The sequence below is a fragment of the Aegilops tauschii genome, chromosome 3 (assembly GCF_002575655.3).
Source record: "Aegilops tauschii subsp. strangulata cultivar AL8/78 chromosome 3, Aet v6.0, whole genome shotgun sequence".
Classification (NCBI taxonomy): domain Eukaryota; kingdom Viridiplantae; phylum Streptophyta; class Magnoliopsida; order Poales; family Poaceae; genus Aegilops; species Aegilops tauschii.
In genome coordinates, this window is record NC_053037.3 from 317,180,233 (window position 1) to 317,194,541 (window position 14,309).

A 14,309-nucleotide genomic window follows, 5' to 3' on the forward strand; every position below is an offset into this window, starting at 1 on the left:
GTCCTACGTAGCTGCTGTGTGACCTTTACTTACAATTTCTGAAGCTTATGATCATTTTTTTTTCTGCAGTACATACCTCATCCGGTGCCTTTGCTGGGCACTGCCTTTGAGGGGTTCGCCGTCATAATGTCCGTTGCTGTCTTGTGGATTTACGCGTTCTTCCTGACGGTTGGCAGGGCGTATAAGAATGTTGCTCCACCTGACCATCCCGATACTGCAGGAGGTTAGGACAAATTGTATGATTCTTAGATCTACCTGACCATCCCAATTATTTGCAGTGCTTGATTTTTATGAAAACTTTTTTTTGCAATGTGTATGTGTTGCGAGCAGTGATCGGTACAGCCAATGCATCGCTACTGGAGTACTGGCCCTTTTGGTGTGAGTATGGCTGGATTATTTGCTTCTTTCATGATGAAGAAATGGTCATAGCCATGGGAGTTTCCTCTTGGCGATGATAGCCGGTGAGGTTTCTCCACCTACACTATTGACAGATATTGATTATGCATGCGTCGATATGAAATAGATGACCTACTATGATTTTACTTCCTGTTTTTTCCTTTGCTTTTCTGTTGTCACGCCAATATGTCAAGGTGTTCATGTGAACAGCTCCCATGATGTGGGTAAAAGGGCAGTTTGATTGAATCATGCTTGGTTAAAAGAAGTTCAGAATCTGCATCTCTAACTCTCCATCGATGATCAAGAAACTCATTCTTTGATGAATTTTTATTCACTTGCATGTGTTCCGGCATTTTTATTATGAACCTGTGACCAATATCTTTTATGCTACTTAGTGAGCATCATGCTAACTATTATGATGTTGTACTGAAGTGCTAATCATGTGAGTGAATATATATTAGTTGGTTTAAGCATCAATGAATATCATTTACCCTATAAACCTGCACATAATTTTCTGTGCTATTTGGTAGGTTTTTCTAAATGTATGTCATTTTATCCCAATATGATCTCTTACTTAGGTTCATGTTGTACGGCTTGGTTGAGCTCAAGGTCAATGGATACGGCAATTGTCAGGTCTATTTACATGATTTGATTTTTTGTTTACTTTTTGAGAGTACCATGATTGGTATCCAGTACAAGCCTACTCTGCAATTACTTGCCTCTTTCCAAATCTCCATTTTAAATAGTTTCAAGCATCGTCTGTTCAATTTTACCGAACACCTAAACACCATAGATTTGTATGGCTGCTTTTACCAGGTTCCTTCTTACAGTGATTTTAATTGCTAGATATATACATCTAGGAGAGCTGGTTGTATCTCTTTTTTCTGTTGTTATTGGAGAAGATGAAAAAAAAATCCTGGTCAGATTCCTTTGTTCTCACAGTAGCTTGCAAATACAGTCATGGACTCGATAATAAACATCTCTCCTACTACAGTGTACAATATATGATTGATTTTTTACTTTGCACTATTTTACATAAGTGTGTTGTTGATGCCCTTTTTATTTGGTCTTGCAGCTATTTTGTGTTTCTGGTTCTATATATATACTGGTTGGATGTTGACAAACAATTTCCATGCCTTCTTTTTCAATGGGTGTATGCTCAGGTCTTGATACTGAACCTTTTTGTCATTCGTTTTCAGATCTGGTGAACAAGATCTTATTGTGTAGATTAACTGCGGTGAATTGCAGCCAGGGTTAGAAGCAGTGGTCATCCTCGACCTCACGCCGCCCATCTAGACAGAAGAAGATGGGTGCTGCGGGCGACGAGGCTGACGCGCCATCGTCCTGTCTTCTGTGAGGGGATCCATCATGAGGAACCAGCGGACGCGATATGGGTACCCGATCCTTACTGCGGAATCACCTCTTCTTGTGGATGGTTGCTGAACAGCAACAGTTCCATCTCCATCCCCAATGCATCCTTGCCTCATCTTGATCTGCAATGAACCAGAGGTACCAAGTCTCTCCTTACTCTTTCATGGTGAATCCATTTTTATTATCCCATGTTTGATGGTTTTCTCCTCTCAGCTCATAGAAAGAGATTTGATGTGATGATTGAGGTGGAAGGCTACCTTAACCTATGGATCAAAGGTGTGATGATGTACTTTATTATCTACAGCCACACATAACACCAACTGGTCTAGGTAGAGAAGTAGGGTAGATAATGTGCATAGCTCTTTTGTCGCGACTAATATGTATATGATTGATTAATGGCCACATGAGAGATTACCAAATAACAAAGGCCTCTGTTACTTCATATATGTGATCCTTTTAACAACCCACAAGATGTGTAACGCCCACGATGCGGCTATATCTCCCACGTGTCGAGGCACGACTTAGAGGCATAACCGCATTGTGGTTTTGTCGTAAGAAGGGTCATCTTCACACAATCCCATGTAATGAACAAGAATGGGATAACGAGAGTTGGCTTACAATCGCCACTTCACACAATACATAAATATAATTCATACATCATCCAAAATACACACATAGACCGACTACGGTCAAATCCAAATGAAAATAAGATAACCCCAAATGCTAGATCCCCGATCGTCCCAACTGGGCTCCACTACTGATCATCAGGAAAAGACACATAGTAACGACCACGTTCCTCATCAAACTCCCACTTGAGGTCGATCCCATCATCTGCAATGGCATCGTCGGCACCTACAACTATTTTGGTAGAATCTGTGAGTCACGAGGACTCAGCAATCTCACACCCGCGAGATCAAGACTATTTAAGCTTATAGGAAAGGATGGGGTTATGAGGTGGAGCTGCAGCAGGCACTAGGCATATATAGTTGCTAACATACGCAAATGAGAGCGAGAAGAGAAGCAACGGAACGGTCGTCATCTAGTAATGACCAAGAAGTGATCCTGAACTCCTACTTACGTCATTCATAACTCAAACCGTGTTCACTTCCCGGACTCCGCCGAGAAGAGACCATCACGGTTACACACACGGTTGATGTGTTTTACTTGGATCAAGTGACAAGTTCTTTACAACCGAACATTAACAAATTCCCATCTGCCTCATAACCGCGGGCACGGCTTTCGAAAGATATTACCCTGCAGGGGTGTCCCAACTTAGCCCATTATAAGCTCTCACGGTCAACGAAGGATAAACCTTCTTCCGGAAAGACCCGATCAGTCTCGGAATCCCGGTTTACAAGACATTTCGACAATGGTAAAACAAGACCAGCAAAGCCGCCCGAATGTGCCGACAAATCCCGATAGTAGCTGCACATATCTCGTTCTCAGGGCACATCGGATAAGTCATGCTACGAGTAAAACCAGACCTCGAGTTTCCCCGAGGTGGCCCCGCAGGCTGCTCGATTCAGACCAACACTCGAAGGAGCACTGGCCCGGGGGTGGGGGGGTGGGTTAAAATAAAGATGACCCTCGGGCTCGCGAAAACCCGGGGGAAAAGGCTTAGGTCGCAAATGGTAAAACCAAGGTTGGGCCTTGCTGGAGGAGTTTTATTCAAGGCGAACTGTCAAGGGGTTCCCATAAATCACCCAACCGCGTAAGGAACGCAAACTCAAGGAACATAATACCGGTATGACAGAAACTAGGGCGGCAAGAGTGGAACAAAACACCAGGCATAAGGCCGAGCCTTCCACCCTTTACCAAAATATATAGATGCATTAATTAAATAAGAGATATTGTGATATCCCAACATATCCATGTTCCAACATGGAACCAACTTCAACTTCACCTGCAACTAGCAACGCTATAAGAAGGGCTGAGCAAAAGCGGTAACTTAGCCAAACAACGGTTTGCTAGGAAAGGATGGTTAGAGGCTGACATGGCGATATGGGAGGCATGATATAGCAAGTGGTAGGTAGCGCAGCATGGCAATAGAGCGAACAACTAGCAAAGCAAAGATAGAAGTGATTTCGAGGGTATGGTCATCTTGCCTGCAAGGTTCTCAGAGTTGTCGAAAGCTTGATCCTCGTAAGCGTACTCAACAGGTTTCTCGTTCACGAACTCGTCTCCCGGCTCTACCCAAGACAAGAACACAAGCAACGGAACCACAATCAATCATGGGAAAATGCACAAACAACATGATGCAATACATGAATGATATACAAGATATGATATGCGATGCATATGCGTGCTCCGGAAGAAAAATGATGAACAAGGCAGTAACTTGGAAAACCAAGCATGCCACTGGAAAGATGAGATGATTTCGGTCGAAATCGATATAAAAATCACCGGAAACGGATGCACGGTTTGCAAATGGCAAGCAAAACAAGAATGACACGAATCTGCGATTAACAGCATGATAGCACTTAGAATGCAACAAGTAACAATGCTACAGCACTCCAACATAGCAACAAAGCATATGAAAGTAATCTACAGGAGATGCTTGACAAAAGATGAACACTGAGCTATGGCTAAATCACAACATAGCAAGCTCAAACAAGCATGGCAAAAGTGCAAAAGAAATCAGGTTCACAGACTTGGTGAAATTACTGGACATGACTGAAACAGCATCAGGTAGCAATGTTCAGAGCACGAAATCAACATGCTACAGGAACTTAACATGGAAAAACAAGGCATGCATATATTCTAATAAATGCATATGACAAAAGTCCCTTACTGACCATGAGCCAAAAAGGACCATAAGATATGATGGCAACCATGTAAACGTAGCAAGTTTCGTTAACAGGTTTCAGACTTAGCAGAAAACAGAGCATGGCAGAAACAATAATATGAAGGCATCTTGGTGAGCTTGATGCACTCACCACAAAGCAATGCATGACAAGACAAGCATACCTACAGCAATATGGCATGTTTATGAAAATATCCATGCCAAGAAAAAAAGCATAGCATGTATGGATCAACTACAACAAGCTTGGCAAAATTGAATAACACGTAAACAATCTGCCAGAAATATTTTATAGCAAAAGTAGAGCAAGATTGAGTCATGCTATGGCACTCCATAATTGCAAACAAGGGAAGGAATGGATCAATTACAATAATATCTACAAAACATCCTTACTAAACATCTCCAAAATATGCATGGATCTCTCTATAGCATCAAGTTTACATGGCAACAAAATAACAGCAGACAAAGACTTGGAGAAAATACTAAGTCCCTGAAATCAGAAACATTACGGGGCCTAGTTTGCATGCTTGTGCTAGTCACCACAGAGATCACAAAAATACATGGCAAACACCTCTGTAAAGATGGCATGGCATAAAACAAAACACATGTAGAGCTCATGCCCATAAGATGCACAGATTATATGATACAAAAATAACAAATCTCCAAGTTCTGCTAAGTAACAGCAGATAACAGCAATTAGCACTCTTGCATCAGAGATTGGGGCATCAAGATGACCCCAAATGAACATGGTGCAATGGAACAAAATGTAGAGCATCACGAGGCGAACATTTCGATATATTACACGCACGGAACGGAGCTATATGCAGAGAGTTATGATGCGATGAACAGGTGCACGTAATGTAAGAATAAAAGACTTGGCGGATTTCGGGGGAGGGAGAGAAGTCAACCTAGGGTTCGGCCGATCCAGATCTGGCCGGGGCGCGAGCTCGAGCGAAGCTCGCCGGAGCTGCAGGGAGGCGACGGCGAGGGAGAGGACGGCGAGGAAGGAGCCGGTCGGAGGGGAGGAAGAAGGAGACGGCGAGGAGGTCGGGCGGCGGCGTCGGGCGCCGGGCGCGCTCGGGCAGCCGCGGGCGGCGCCGACGCTCGCCGGAGACGACGAGGGGGCGGCGAGGGCGGCGACCGGCGCGGGAGGAGGCGAGGCGGCAGCGGCGGCGCGCTGCGCGAGGCGGCGGGGCAGCGGGCGACGGGCGGTCGGGCCCCGCGGGCCAGGCGCGGGCCGCGCGGGCCGGCGGCGTGGGAGCGGCGGCGGGGTCAGGTGCCGCGCGCCCGTTGGCTCGGGGCGGCTGCGGCTTCGTCCGACGGGGTACGGACGTGTCCGACGGCGCGGAGGGATAGGGTTAGGGTTTGGACTGCGGATTATTTCGGGAGGGGTGCAAATATATAGGTAGAGGGAGCTAGGAGACTCCAAACGGAGTGCGGTTTTCGCCCACACGATCATGATCGAACGACCTAGAGCATGGAAGAGAGTTTGGTGGGTTTTGGGCTTATTAGAGAGGGGTTTTGCTGCAACACACAAAAGGACTTTGCGGATGCCCGGTTAACCGTTGGAGTACCAAACGACCTCCAAATGGAACGAAACTTGACCGGTGGTCTCCCGGTGGTATACCAAGGCCACTTGACAAGCCTCGGTCCATTCCGAGAACGTTTGACACCCGCTCACGAAAGAAAACAAGAGGGGTGCGCCGGAGGAGGTGGAAGCGCCGGATTGCAAAACAGACAACGGGAAAAATGCTCGAACACGTATGCAAAATGAGATGCACATGATGACATGATATGATATGCATGACATGAACAAAATGCAAAACGAAAGACAAAACCCGACCACGGAGGGAATATCATAACACATAGCCGAAAATGGCAAGAGTTGGAGTTACAAATATGGAAAGCTACATCCGGGGTGTTACAAGATGTCTGAGGAATAACATGATAGAATCTGAGTATAAATGCTAATTTTATTCTAATATTTTATCAGCTATGTTTACTCAGACAGTCCAATAATTAGAAGAACAATTGCAATAAAGGATCTCCCCCTCTCTCTCCGCTTTAAAATATATATAACCAACCCTTCCTCTTATTAATCATATATCGCATCCTTAATGCGCCGTCCTAGCTTGTATCATTTGGGTTTAAATCAAGTAAGGTAGCATACATGTAGCTTTACTTGCTATTTTTGCATCATGGATGCTGAAACCTGATGCCATGTACATCAGTGTAAGTGTGTTGCCATGACAAGCAGATGATGTGTGTCATGATGAGAGCAACACAAGTAATGGTTGCATTAGTGTTGCATATATATCACTGATTGTGTGTATCTACTGCTCGGTTGATTGAATAATTAGTGGCTCACTAATTGAACAAACCTGGATGCTAGAATGAATTTGTGGCTCCCTAATTAAACAACCCAGGATGAATCTTTCTACAATGGAGCTAATTACACAAACCAGGATAATAAAATTAATTAGTGGTTCACTACTTAAACAAGCCAGGAGGCTAAAACTTGCTATAATGGATTTTTGAATTGCTCACTTATATATAGCTCATGTCAATTGAGGATTGCATATATTCAAGCAGGTCGTCGGTGCTTTGTTGGTTGCTGGATTTTCCTTATCTGCCGGCAGACCGCACCGGAGGCCGCCGCCATATAGGGGCTGATGAGGGCATCGTGATGAGGTGAGCCTCCTTCAGCCAGTGCGGCTCCCCTTCGTGGTGCCGATTCGTCTTAGCCTCTCTCTCTCTCTCTCTCTCACACACACACACACACACACACACACAGATGCTCCTTCCATCTCCCGTCGTGCAGGTTGCCGCTTTTGCCATAGCAGAGGGGATCCAGCCGGCACGCTGCGTCTCCCATAAACATGCCTAATTTTATATGCAGAGGTAGCATTGATCTACTTGCCCCCTTCAAAAGGCCATATGTGTTGCTTTGTTTTACTTCTCTTTCATATCCAGTTATTTAGAAATTCCCTGCTAACCTCCTGGCACTTAAATACGATTAGGTATAATGTGAAGCATTTGCTTGACAGAGGTACCTATTGCTGGATCATTTATGTTGCTATATGTTGCAGGAATGTATCCATGAACTGGGAAACATGTGAACTCTTTGTTGATACGCCTTTTATGTGTTGCTTTTGGTCTTGATAGAGGTACTTGAGCCTCTTACATGCTCTTGTGTGCAATTTTTTAATTCTAAAATAGTACATTCAATTGAAGGCTAGAGAAGATTTAGTGGTTATATCATGAGTCACTACAAGCGCCTATTTATTGAAACATTTTTCCCAGTTGTTTCACTACAAGCGCCTATTTATTGAATCATTTTCTTCAAACTTGCACCAGTAAATATTTGTAGCTCTTCACGTTGTCTAATCAACATGTTAGTTTTGAATGCTTTGGTGAAACCTAAGCAGTAAACTCATGGCCACACTCTCTCAAATGGTGAAACCACTTCTTATGTAACCACCACTCTTGTTATCGAGGTTCCAAATGGTTTTGCCTATATTTTTTTATGTTGGTACTTCTTATGTCAAGGTAATAGATTATGACCTCCATTTTGGTTCAGGTTAGGCTTTAATATTTGTGAGTCAATTATAGGTGTCGATTACATTGGTAAGATAGAAGCCAATTATGAAGTCTTTCTGTTTAGATATGTAGATGTAGTCTTTCTGTTTGTGTATAAGATAATTGCTTTATCTATTTAGTCGATCCTTGTTGTTTTTTGAAAATAGATAGTATCCATGATGGAGTTGAAGTTACTGTGATAATTGGTTCATCAATTTAGCTAATCCTTACTATTCAGTAAAAAAAGTTGGTCCTTTTGATTCCTGGTACCAATTTGTTTGTCCTGTAGAGTGAGTACATGAAGGAAAATACTTACCAAAACCTTTATTTTGCTGGCATGTGATATTTTTTCTTGAAAGACATGTGATATTTATCTGTTGATGCATGTGTCTTATGTTGTTTACTTGTCAGTAACCTCTATGGAGTATTTAGGCAATATGTTGCTTATAAGAATGTAATCAAATTATTAATTTGCTCCATTCTAGGGAGGATGAAATCTGATTATTAACTTATTTCATTTCAGGGAGATACATTGACAGGAAGTGCTCACTCGCTAAAATTGTTTCTATCAGGGGCATAATTATTGTTGAAACACGCACCGTGTGAAGATGAATATGAACCTTTCATAATTATTCCCAAACATGCCACTATGTCATCATTGGCCAGTGCAGGTATTGCTCTCTAGCTGATATATTGTTTAGTTCTTCTTGGTTTCAATTATGTTGGCCCTCCTTAAGATTGTTTGGGAATGTGAGGCTTTAAAGTTTCAACCTTGTGCAAGGCTCCAAAGCTTTACCAGTTTTCCACTTGCTTCAAATGAATTTGTCACTGAAGAAACCATGAATTCTTTTGTTTTCTTTTTGACCTACACATAACCTTTCATGGGAAGATAGTGTGTCATTTCCCCATTAGGGTTGGAGTACTTGATGTATGTGTTGTATTAGTGACGTGGTCGTAACAAGCAACCATAAATATTGTTTTTGATTTCCTTGGATGAAGACACGTTTATGCGACAACCATATGTTTACTAATACATAGTGGTGTTTCGGAAACTGGTGGTTACTTTTGTTTGTTGACAACCAATTACTGTGATTCCAGGAACTCTTAGATTATACAAGTCCCTATGTTTGTTTGGATTCATGAACCATGGGACTAGACTTTCATTCGATGCCACTAGCTCCTGTGATGCACCGTGTAAACTACCATGTGATCTCCCTCTTCTTTTGTGAATGCGTCCCTTTTGTCACATCTATCCATCCTTTTGTACTTGATATCTACCGTGTATGAACAATTGTATCCTTTAATTTACCATGTATATGAACATTGCATCCTCAAATGTGTTGTGTTGTCATTCTGTTGGCTATGGAGATGTGTTGTACTACAGTTTTGGTATCCATCTATGATGTCTTGCTCCTATTACATGTGAATATTTCTTCTTTCCTTTATTCTGTTATATCCTGATAAACCCTGGCTTTCTACTAACTTTGACCATTACTTGCTTCGCCACATCGTTGGGACCGGCACCCTCGCGCCAAGGCGCGATGCCGATCTAGTATGCCTACAAATGAAGGGACGTGCGTTTCTCTGAATTTTTTGTTTGTTCACCATATATGATTTTTTTTCGTACCTATGCCAGGTGGTACTAAAAAAAATTGTCCGTCCACGCATAAATAAATTTTCGGGTTGGGCCTCCAAACCATGCATTGAGGGGCCTGCTCTGCAATTTTTTTCCTTCGATTAGGCCACAGGGAGTAGTCCCCTACATGGGCCAAGGGGCCTGCTCCACATCTTTTTTTTCTTCGATTGGGATGCAGAGGGGAAAAAATTAGCCTTTTCTTTTGCAACCTACACTATGAGTAGGCCGATTGCAATTACATAACACAACATGCATTGGGCCTCCGCTGGGCCTAAAAAAACTACCAACTCAATAAGTCGTCTCTTCCTACTATCATTAAATAGTACCACCTGCGCCCTTAAAACCACAACGACCAATTTATATATGTCTTGAAGTTACCTGTTATTGATCAACTCAATAAGTCGGCTTGGGAATCGATAAGCGGAGGATGAGGATGAAGATGTGAGAAGAAGAGAATGAGTCTCGCTAAAGGAAGGAAGGAATATGATGTCCTATGTGGGCTAATTAAGTGATGCACAATTTAATGGCTTGCTGCATAATTAAAGGAGGTTGCACGCTATTGGGACTTAGTAAGTGATGCGTAATTAAATAGAGGTGGACGAAAGACTGCATTTATGAATGCGAAGAAACTCCCTGTCCAGCGTACTAGAGGAGCTCTCCGAAGGAGAGAAGAAGGACAACAGGACGGGGACAAACGAAAAAGTGAAAATAAGTGGACGTGTGAGACAGATAACAATGTCTTCCATTGCAAAGCACGGGCATTTGTGCTTAAATAGTAAAGTCGATAGCAAAAACAACATAACCGAATGTTCTATGTACATGCTAATTTTTATGAAGAAATGAGAAACATGGTATTCTGGACGAAAAAAGGCAAAAATCAATGCTCGAGAAAGACTATTTCTCAAGCATTCTAGAGGTCCTATTTTGCATTTTCACCTCCAAAACCATGGATGTCAATTTATTACGAAATTCGCATTTGAGTAGGGTAATTACTATGTCTACTATCAAATAGCTAGGAAATGTCAGCTAGGGGAAGGGTGCAACGAATGAATTGGTTCAGGCGTATCCATCCAGAGAACGATTTCTGCACGAGAGCTATGCCTCGCTTATAGCGAGACAATAGCTTATAGCGAGACAATAGCTTCTCTAAAAGGTTTTCTCTCTTGCGTAGGTATTGGGTCAACCTATTTCTTCTCCTTCGTCGCTCGCTCAGGTCGATCGATCTCTCCCTTTTGTTAGCTCGATACATTGGTTCATTCCGGTTTTCTTCCCTTTTTCGTTATCTTTTGCTTTCCTTTATGGTTTTCTTCGGTTTTCCATTTTCTTTGTTTTTTCATTGTTTTCTTCATTTTTCATGGTTCCTACTGATTTTCTTGTTCATCATGATTTTCCTTCGGTTTTTTGTTTTTTCATCGGGTGTCTTTGTTCATTTCTTGGTTTTCACTGGTTTTTGTTCCTATCTTCTTTTCTTCAGTTTTTTTGTTTCTTTCTTGTTTTTTCTTGTTTCTTTGCTTCCCTTTCCTTTATTGCACTAGTTTTATATGGTTTTCTTATTATTATTTTCAATTTTTCTTCGCTCCTCATGAATTTTCTAGGTTTTCTTCAGATTTCCGTTTTCCTTCTTACTCGATGAATTTCTTTTGTTTCTTTCTGTTGTTTCTTCAGTTTCCACTGCTTTTCTTCTTTTTTCTTCAGCATGCGTATAAATTTTTCATACACATTTATACATTTTACATATACATTAGAAACATTTTTATACATATTTAATATTTTTATACATGTTTAACATTATTTAGATACATGATTAACATTTTTTTACATTTATGTTTTATGACTACATTTTTCATACACATTGCACATTTTCGGTATATATCAGGAACATTTTTTAGTACATGTTTATCATTTTTGAATTATATGATTAAGCTATTTTTATACGCCATCAACTTTTTCTAGAATTTATGTTTTATGTTCAATGTTTTTAAGACACGTTCTACATTTTTCGTATATATCAGGATTTGTTTTGTACAGGTTTAACATTTTTGAAATAGATGATTAACATTTGTTTTACAAATATTTGTGTTTAACGACTAATTTTTATACACATTATACATATTCCGTATATGACTACCTTTTCAAATATATGACTAATTTTCTTTCTCTTTCTTCATTATTCTTCGTTTTTGTTTTTTCTTTGTCGTTTTACATGTTTTTTTAATTGTATTAGGTTTCTTCATTTTGCTTTGTTTTTCTTTGTCAATTTTCATAGGTTTATTTTTTGTCAACACATGTTGACTATGTACGCATTCAACATCTTTGTATACATCAGAAATATTTTTTATATACACGTTTAACATTTTGAAATACATTATTAACATTTTTTGAAAAATAAAATATTTTATATGTCTATCTTTTTTCATACACATTGTACATTTTTGGTATAAACCTAATATATGTTTAACATTTTTGAAATACAACTTTAATTTTTTTAATACGTGGTCAACATTTTTTATATTCACATTTAACAACCTTTTCAAATGCTCGATTAGTATTTATGAAATACATGAATAACATTTTTTGATCACATGGTCAACATTTTTAATATATACATTTGACATTTTTCAATTGCTTTATTTTTTTAAATACAAGATTAATATTTTCGAACATTGGTCAATATTTTTTCTGTACAGAATTAACATTTTTCAAATGCTTAATTAGAATTTTCAAATCCTTGTTTAATATTTGTTTGAATACATTGTCAAATTTTGTCGATACACATTTAAATTTTTCGAATACTTGTTTAACATTTTTAAATGCTTAATTAACATTTTTAAATACATTATCAAGTTTTTTACACACACATTGAGTCGAACCTGCGACCTCCTCCTTTGAGGTTCAACGCACCGACCACCCCGCCAACCAACCTCATGTGCCTACGTTCATCTTTCTCACCTTTTTTATCCATCAACTTTACATTATCTTTTTTTTTCCTTCCTCTTGGTTCAATGAACTTTTCAAGTTTTTCGTGAACCTTTTTGCAAAACCAATGAACCTTTTTTTTTTTTATGAACTTTTTCTAAAATTTGATGAATTTTTTTTTCAAAATCAATGATTTTTTCTCAAATTTGATGAATTTTTTTCAATTTCGATGAACTTTTTCCAAATTCGATGAACTTTTTTTCAAAATCCGTGAACATTTTTCCAAAATTTGTGAACTTTTTTGAAAGTCTATGAACTTTTTTTCAAAATAGGTGAACTTTTTAATAATTTGCGAACTTCTTTGAAAATCGATGAACTTTTTTCAATTTTATGAAGTTTTTGAATTCGTGAATTTTTTTTGAATACATGATTTTTTTTAATTCGTGAGGTTTTTTTTATCCGTGGACATTCAAAATTTGTTCACGTTTCTTTAAAAAAAAAAATCTTGTTTTACTAAATAGCGCGGAAAAAGTATAGTTCTTAGAAATTTCGCGTTGAACTCTTTCTGTAACAGCTTAGTAGGTTTAGTGGTTAGCCAATCATGCACTGGAGCTTAATGGTGCTTGTCTGAATCGACACGGGAGCATCATTTGCGCTGTGTTTTTCGTGAATAAATACAATTTTTCTTGCACTGCCCATGATGTTCATGGGCCGGCCTACTGGCGAGCTGTAGTGGGCGCCAGTTCTGCTAACCGGCGCATAAGGCGCCCTATAGGAGCTCCCTAAATCGAGACATAGGGGTTTTTAAAAATGGACCTAAGACTAAGATCAAACCCCTATGTCTCGCTTCAGGGAGCTCCTATAACATGACATTTTTTATTTTAAAGATTTTTTAAAATTTTCACAAGTCAAATATAAGGCTCCCTGAAGCACAGAGATCGGGCTTCAGGGAGCTCCTATAAGGCGCCGTGTATAAAAATATATTTGACTTGTGAAAATTTAAAAAAATCTTTAAAATAAAAAATGTCATGTTATTAATAATAAACTGCCATGTACAAAAACAAATTTGACTTGTGAACGGTAGAAATAAATCTTTAAATTTTCCATGTGCAAAGTTCAAAACTATATAATTGGCTAATTGCCATGTTAATTCTTTTTGAAAAACTGCCATATACCTAAGGAAAAAAACCATAATTTGCCATCTAGTAAAAAAGGAGGGACTGAGGTTTGAACTTAGTCTTAGGTCTCCCAAGTAAAGGCTTGCGTCCCTAGCCAATGCAGTATGCAGTAATGTTTTTATTAGTATAGCGTTTGCTGGCCTTTGTATTCATAGCGAACGAGTTAATAATTTCACGTGCCTCATGCCCCTGCGCCAAGATTCGTGGAACGAATCTGAGGGAAGAGAGCGCGTTTGCTGGGAGAGGCTTAAAATCTGACGTTAGGCAAATATCTTTTCTGTTACTATAATAAAACAAGTTACTTATTACTTTTGCTATTTTTTAGATTTTACTGTTCATTTGAATACATCTGAAACTATGTCCATCGTAGCATTTTCGATGGATGCATGTGGAACCATGTCCACCGTAGTTGGAGAACATTAAAATGGAGACG